This window comes from Mauremys reevesii, linkage group 9, assembly GCF_016161935.1.
Source record: "Mauremys reevesii isolate NIE-2019 linkage group 9, ASM1616193v1, whole genome shotgun sequence".
Lineage (NCBI taxonomy): Eukaryota > Metazoa > Chordata > Testudines > Geoemydidae > Mauremys > Mauremys reevesii.
In genome coordinates this window covers 9,562,871-9,571,732 of record NC_052631.1, presented here as the reverse complement: position 1 = coordinate 9,571,732, position 8,862 = coordinate 9,562,871, and positions in this window count along the sequence as shown.

Here is an 8,862-nt window from a genome sequence, read left to right as displayed (position 1 = left end):
GAATTTGCCTAATCATCCCCCACTGGTCTTAGTTCCTGGAGGAGTGTGATTGTTCTCCCCCATGGAAATAAATACAATCCCTGGCCCACCGTGATGCATAAATTTACAGGAAGACCTTGCAGGAAATTCCCATATCTGTCACAACTGTTGCATATTACTTTTATGGGGAGCTTAGACCTGGGGATTTTACATTAAGGGAAAAATCCCCTATCCTCATGTTATTCCCAACCAGGGATCCTGTAAGCCCCTCTCAACTCGCTCTAATTAGCCCCATTTTCCATTTTTTTTGTTCCACGCACCTTCAGAGACTTGAGTTGTGACTGGCAAGTGTTCCTGCTTAAGACAACTGACTGGGCATGGCTCTATGTGGAGCTTCGTAACGTCCCTGAGTACAGGAGTGCCTAGAGGGGGGCCCATTGCGTTAGACACTTTACAAAGAGAGAGTGACCTGGCCCCCCAAAAGCTTGCAATGTAAGTAGGGAAAACGGGCAAAGGGTGACACAGAGAAATGAAATGAAAGGTCCGTGGCAAAGCTGGAACAGAACCCAGGTTTCCTGGCTTCTAATCTAATACTCTACCCACTAGACTATACTGAACAATTCCCCTTGAATGTATTTTCATATAAATATACCGCTGATATACTCCATCAGTACTCTTAATATTGACTGTATGGTTAACCACTAGCTGAAGTGTATTGAATCTCCCGTGTGTGTGCATGCAGGCGCTTGTGCCTTTCTCTGCATATACAACAGCAGCATAACTATAATGGCCTCGGCAAAACAAACAGCAGAGAGTCCGGGAGGAAGTAGCAAACAAACACTGTCCCCTAAAGATTGCAGAGTTTAATGCTGCGAGAATGTAAAGTGCTGTAGGAGAGGTTAAAAGGTCAGATGTCAAATCCCTTTTGTCTGCCATGCTCCAAAGGGTGACAAATAGCTAGGAGGGTTAAGGTGGAAGTTGCACATTTTATTATTCTAAGAAGCTGCAAACACAACTCACGCCTTGTGTGTCAAAATTCTGTCTAGTAATTTGAGCAATTCGCCCCGTGATCTATTGAAAAAGACTTTTCATTAAACATGGTCATTTCTGACAAGATTAGTCAAAATGAAGTGTACAGCTTAAGAGTTTGTGCCACCATGTCTTTAATACCCTATACAAGCTGCTGTTGCTTTCATAATGTCAGATATGTGGGCCGTTCCCGCCCAATGTGGGGGGTCACTGTAGTTCTGGCCACGTAGCAGCCTGTGGGGAAATAGGGTGAGCAGATGTCCCAATTTTATAGGGACAGTCCCAATTTCGGGGTCTTTTTCTTATATAGGCTCCTATTACCCCTCACCCCCGTCCTGATTTTTTCACACTTGCTGTCTGGTCACCCTAGCGGGGAAAGGATTGCTAGCCAGAAGCCCTCCAGCACGCAGTAGTTACCGGGGCTGTGCGCTGGGTATAGGATTTGCCTTTCAGTATATATTTTTCTCTAATTTATTTGTAACCAACATACAGGTACATCCACAACATTCCCTAATTCTTACCCCTGTCTCTGCAACAGGAGAAACAATTCTTCGACAATACAGCGAAAATAGCACAAGTTCTTTCCCACCACACCATAAATCAAATATAGATTATTTTCTTCAGATTAGTTAAATGTTAAGTTTTAATAGGGCCTTTCGTTGCTCATCACGAAAGGAGCTTTTTCCATGCAGCCTGGAGTGTATTCTGCAGCTCTCTATAATTTGGGAAGTATACATTAGTGCGCAATAATAGGAAGTAAGAAAATCATCGCAAAAGGCTGCCATAAGATCTTTTGTCTGTATGCGGTGCCTAGTTTCTTGTAAGAAGGGTTTTTTTCCATCCTAGTTTTTTTTTTTTTTTTAAACACAGTCTTTGTACTGAGAGTAGGAACATATTCTTGTTTTGTTTGGTGGGAGAAAATAAACAGTATAAACTGTTCCTGAAGATGCACTCACACTTGAGGACATAAGCACTACGTCCTAAATCCTCAAAGGTATTTAGGACATAAGGTTCTGAGCCTTTGGCACAGACTTTCAGGGAAATTCTCTGGCTGAAATTTAAAATGAACTGGGCATTCAGGTCCCCTACACTGGCTTTGAAATTCTCAGCTGCAGTGTATTATTGTTACTCCTAAAGGCTCAGGCCTGGAGCCTTGTAGACATGCGCTTCATCGCTCGCAGTACAAATCAGCCGGAGACCTCTTACTTAGCAAAACCCAGTGTCCTTTTATTTCCCTGTGTTTGTTCCTACCACCATCTATATACAACTCTGTACAATTCAATAGGAGTTAGGTAGCTACCTGGGGGGACAGCTAGTTCCTGTTGCTAGCTAGGAGGAGGCGCAGCAGTTCCTTACTCCTTCTGTTCCCCCCCCCTTTCCGCTTCCTTCCTGCCAGCTTTATAGGCCGTCTCCCCTGCAGGCTCACAGGTGATTACTCTTAGGCTCCTTTAATGAGCCACACCCTGCCAGCTCCAATCAGTTCCCCTTGGTTCTGAGTTAAGAGGGGCTGGTTCAGTGCCATTTAGACCCGCACCCTGTTACAAGCCTGCAAACATTTATGCTCACACTCAACCGTATCCACATGGCTGGTCAATTGAAATCACTGGGCTTCCTGGCGCACCGGATGAACACTGAGGGTTTTTTCAGTCTCTTCTGAGCACACTGTGTATACTTAGCACGCTATTGCCCACCTCAGGCATTGAAAAGTCATGAGTTGGGGGCTCCCTTAGATCATGAAATAGGCTTAAAAATAACAAGATTCCCCCCCCCCCCCCGCAACATTTTGTGTAGTTTTTCTTTGCCTTCTGGTTTCTGAGCCTGTAGCAGGGGCTGTGGAGCACTTTTAAAGTGGGGGAGAACATAGTTTTGCCTCCCCTCTTGTGCCTGACCCTCCTCTTCCTCTCTCAGGCACCATCCCCTCCTCACCAATCAGCAGTCTGACCCCTCTGGCCAATAAGCCCCTACACCCACCCCCTCCAAATTTGAGTGAGAGAGGTTGTAACTTGGTACACGAGGTAGCAGTGCCACTCCGATTTGCATGCTGTGACCTCATGTGCCAGGTGACAACGTCCTCACTTATGTTTGGCCCCGCCCCCTTCCTCATGACAGAGGTCTGGCCCAGTCAAAAAGTGGTCAGGACAAGGCCTGGGTGGCCCTCCTGGCTCTGCGGCCTATGGCTCGTAAGGAGCACTCACTTAGCATTTTCAAACATGAGCGCTAGAGACTTGCGTTTTTTTAAAAATGGAAGCTGAGATTCTTGTGCAATCTCTTGATTGCACCATGTGACGCTTTAATATCAGGCAATAAAATTGACACAGTTGGCAAGACTGTTAATAGGAAATAATGTTCTGTTTTTCTATACACAAAGAGCAACCGTGTGTGTGTGTGTGTGTGTGTGTGTGTGTATGTATGTGTGTATATATAGCACCATTAGGAAATAATAACACTAATTGTTTGTTTGTATTACTGACCACCTAGGAGCTCTATAATGGACCATTGTGCTAGGGGCTGTACAAACACAGAACAAAAAGACTGCCCCATCTGTTGTTGTTAAAAATGGAAATAACATTGTAATATGTATATATTATGTAGCCTAGAAGCAGTAGATATAAAGTTAGACCCTGATTCTGCAAACACTTACCTGCATGCTTAACTTTACTCAAGGGAGTAGTCCCAATGACTTCATGCTTGTGTGCAAGACCACTGTGCCCATGAGCCCTGGGTGTCTTCAGTGGGATTCCATGTAAGGATCTACATTAGCCTCTGTGGATCAGATGGCAGGATCTAGCCTTAGAGACAAGGTTGAGGACCATTAACAGTTTGGCCATGAGAATGTAAGTAATTCTCAAATAATACATGAAGTCTTTGTTTTGGTAAATCTTTTTGCATAGGAGCCAACGTGCACATTCGAAGCATGAGAAACCAGGCAGTGGACAGGGGTTTAGACATGCTTGAAAGTTAGATCCTGAGTGGTGGATCCCACAACATTGACCCCTAAAATGACTCTGTAAAATTTTCACGAACACTTAACTGACTTTTCCCATTTTCAATAATAACTTAGGCACTTATGAGCCTAAATCTCATTGAAAGTCAGTGGGAGTAGAGCTTGTCTACACGGCACCACAGTGACCGGTTTATGGGGGTGTGATTTGTAGAGCACTCTAAAGTGTTGTGTGCTAACTGCCCCTTGTGGAGCCTGCTGGTGTGAACTAAAAGGTATCTATTCATTAGCACAAACATTAGGGAGCTCTACAAATAACGCCCCTGTAGTGTGGACTGCGGTACCATGCAGACAAGCCCTTTGGCTCCTAAGTCACTTAGATACTCTTGAAAATGTTGCCCTAAATGTGCAGAACGGGAAGGAATAAAGACCGTGGCATCCATTCTTTCTTTGAATAGAGGGAGGACCCTGTTTTGCCATACAGGCAAACTGCATATTTCTGAACTTGGAATCCTTTTAAAAAGGAGCAATAGTAAATAGTTCGATGCCTGAATGATTGTTAATATGGAACTGACTGGCACAATGTCAGTCTTAAAAAATCACTTCACTCTTTCTTGCTCTAAGATCATAGGCATTGAATTAATAAGGCCTATGTTTTGGAGTAGAAACATAGAATATCAGGGTTGGAAGGGACCTCAGGAGGTCATCTAGTCCAACCCCTTGCTCAAAGCAGGACCAATTCCCAACTAAATCATCCCAGCCAGGGCTTTCTCAAGCCTGATCTTAAAAACCTCTAAGGAAGGAGATTCTACCACCTCCCTAGGTAACCCAGTCCAGTGCTTCACCACCCTCCTAGTGAAAAAGTTTTTCCTAATATCCAACCTAAACCTCCTCCACTGCAACTTGAGACCATTACTCCTTGTTCTGTCATCTGCTACCACTGAGAACAGTCTACATCCACCTTTCCATAAAACAGTGTTCTTATGTCACAGGCCTTCCAGATTGTTTTTAATTAGATACAGTTCTCATTGGGGGAAATGAGGTGCGAAGTTAATTGGAGAAAGAAAACCCAACACAGGAAGAAGCTTCACATGGAGTCCCAAAAAAAATACTGTAAAGATTGTGATAATTTACTTGCAAGTCATTTCACTTTTAGCCATTAAAAGAAATGAGAGCCTTGGCATAAAACACTTACCTTTTCAAATAAGCTATCCTGTATCTTAGAGAGAATAGACCATGTGCAGACCTTGTTTTTGCATTAGAGTGAGGAAAACTGATTTAAAAAAAAAATCTAGATATGCTCCTTTTCACGGTTACTCACCCTGCAATTGCTTAAAGAAGAGGTAGATTATTCTTGTAATGCATTTAGCAACTCGAGCAGTATCAGCTTTGGTACAATATTTGCACATTTCTAAAAATGATTAAAGTGTGTCAGAATCCATCAAAAATCACCTGTGTAATTTTCAGCGAATCAGGCCTTTTTGTAAAGGATGGGTCTGGGGGCGTTTACACTGTGATGTTTAGTTGTAAAAGCTGTGATTATTCAAATTGCCGTGACTGTAAAGCTATAGAGATCCCCAGTGACCTCTTAACTTTAATAAAATCAATAACTATCTTTCTGTATTTCAAACAATCTGTCTAGATTTAGCTTACCAATGCTCAAAATAAGCCTCTTAGAAACTAATTAGTGAGGAGGTCAGTTTAGAATCAAGATGCAAAGATTTTGGGGCGGGAGGTAGAAATTAACATTGAATGGATATTATTCTTTTTGGCTTCAGTAAAAAATGTATAAACTACAGTAGAAAACATGCAGAATGTTCAGATTTGTAAAGACTGATCTAGCTGAAACTTAAGACGTCTCACTCCCACCTAAATCATAACCTAGAACAAAATTGTCTTGAGGCAATCCTTCGTTCTTTCTGTTGTAATTCAACATATCTTTAAATAAATAAAACCCCTTATTTATTTTTCTTTCTACAGTGCTTGCTAATACGTAGAGGCTTTGTTAATGAAAATGAAATCTATCTGGTGGTGTTCTTTAAAAGATTTGTTTTGCCCCAAATATATACACGTTTTGGATCATTTAATTCCTAACTGTTTCCCTATATGCACAGTTATGAGCCCCAGTCCTGCAAAGATTTACATGTTTGCTTAACTTTATGCACATCAGTAACCCAATGGAGTCAATGAGGTGTAAAGTAAATAATATGGTTAATAGTATGGAGCAATTAATTTAAAATTTGGGTATAGGTGATGTATCTTGGCACTGGTGCGGCCTTTCACGCTGTCAGTTGCATCTTCACTCCTGTTGACACAGGTTACAGATTGTGTTAGTTTCATGCAGGTATTTAGTAACCAGAGCCCTAAGAGTGAATAAAGGAAATAATATATATGTTGTGGCTTGTGAACACATCTCTCTTAGCGTGCTCATTTCCCCATAATCAAAGTCACTGCTAACTGAATGACATAATAGGGAAAATCCAGATATTTAGTTTGAAAAAAGGGAAAAATCCAACACGTAGGCACTGAGGGGAAGAAGAAAAAGTCTCTACAAATGTGACAGACATAAAAGAAGGTGAAGGAAAGTTAAAAATTACCATAGGGCAGACAGGACACCTGCTAAAGAACCGTCTGCTTCCAGTCACAGCTGGAAAGAAAAATGAAAGAGATGCAAACAACTGTCCTGGAAGCATGAAATCAGCCTTTTGTCTTTTTTTCCCTTTATGAACAGTTACAGTATGCAAAAATTAGGATAATCTCAAAGTATGCGGAGGAATATTTCACCAGGCTCTGCATATAAAAAGCTGAGGCATGGAAGTGTGCCTCTTTGAAAACAGGAACATGTTTGGGAGCTTCCCGATGCATTGAAGAAAGTGGTAATTAATGCATAGTGAATGACTTCGAATGAAGGTTGAATAGGCGCATAACAATGGGAAGTTTTTTTTTTTTTTTTTTTAGGTTAAAGCATCCAAGAAAGAAAGCTGTTAAAAGATGGCCACTGTGAAGCTACAACTTCAATCCCTGTCTTTTCTGACTTTCCTTTATAGACTGTGGTGGGTTTTGTTTTGTATGGGTCTCCAAACACAATGGAGTTAATTTGCACCAATTTCATTTTGTGTATGCTTCAGGGTTTGGGGATTTTTTTCTTATTTTTTTGGCAGGGTTTGGTTCTTTGATGGTGCTTTTGAGCAAATGGTTTGCCCAAAGTTCAGATGATGTTAGCTCCATCCTCTTTTTCATTTACAACATCAAGAGGATTACAGAGAATAACTTTGTTGCCCAACATCAAGGCTATATCTTCAGGCTACTAGAAAGGTAGTTCTCAGAAAGTGTGTCTTCTAATATTTTAGAACCTCCACAGGCTTCAGATAAAACAAGTATTAAATACAAAAAGCTCACAAGGATCCCGAGGAAGGTTAAACTCACACAACCTCCTTCATGTGAACACCTGAAATGTATTTTTTGGACTGTTGGAGTGTTATCATAGTAAAGACAGCAGTAAAGTCTTATATAACCAAAGAGAGAGAGAATAATAATAAAAAACTATCCTGTTTAAAGACGGGCATTTTTAATGGATCACGAACTAAATGTAATATATACTTGCAGTTTAAAAGGGAATTCTGAGACCAAGTATCATGCAGCTTGATTTTTTTTTTTAACTGGATCACTAGTTAGCAAATCTGCATTTCTATTGTGCTTGATCCAGGGATAGGTTTTATGAGGCTTTTAGGATGCAGGAATTGAAATGCACTGGGAAAAATAAAGAAGCCATTGTGTTATTTTATTTTATTTCTGTGTGCATAAGACCATTTGAAATATATTTCTATTGTTGGTACCTTTTCTTAGCTGGAATACCAGGCCCAAGTTTATTTGACCCTGTGCCTCAATGTAGTGCTAGACGAAGCTAATTTAAAAAAAAAAAAGAAAGAAAAGTTTGGGGGGTTTTGGACCAGGTGTAGCAAAATAGTGGATATTTTAATAAAGGAAATGCCTCTCTTCCCATTCCATCCCCTTAGCACTGTTTTGAGAGGAAGCATTGCTAATGGTTACAGCATAGCGTTATGAGCCAGAAGCAGTCTGTTCCCAGCTTAGCCAGGGGCCTGTTGGTCCGGCCCGGGGCAGGTCACTTAACCTCTCTGTGTGACTTTACCTCAGGGGATGTTGTGCAGCTCCATTCATTCGTGTTTGTAAAGTGCTTTGAGGTTGTCAGAGGGAAGAAGCTCTACAATTGCTGAGTGCTATTATTATAACTGTTATTTTAATGGTATTGTTTTGGGCACGTTCCTTTTACCATTTTTTCTTTTTGTCTGTATAAGCCAACATCTCATTCACACACAAAATGTATTTGATCACTTTAGCTTTTCCTGTTGAATTGAAAGATGCATAGATAGAATTAATACTTTGTATAAAAAATATCTGTGGGGGGGTAAGAGAGAGACTATGTATCTAACATATACATTATATAATGCACTTTCAAGATACATATGTATGTGTCACACATACTCTTTATTTGAGAAGCTTTAACACCTCTGTTGTTTGCAGAAGGTGTTTGAAATATGGCAGGGCCGAAGCTATAGGCTAAGTAATGCCTTTCACTTGTCCTGTGAAAGTCTGTTGAGGTTTGGCTGAGTTATAAACTTTTGAAGATCAACGCTTCCCTTCTCTTGCTTGTTTCCTCAAGAAAAAATTGTCCACTTGCCAAACTAATAACAGAACCATGAATAGGGTGACCAGACAGCAAATGTGAAAAATCAGGACAGGGGGTGGGAGGTAATAGGAGCCTATATAAGAAAAAGACCCAAAAATCAGGACTGTCCCCATAAAATCGAGAGCTGTGGTCATCCTAACCATGAATATTCTAGAGAGTCAGTTATGTTCCAACACCCACTGCAGCAGTAGCACTCGTTGTACTG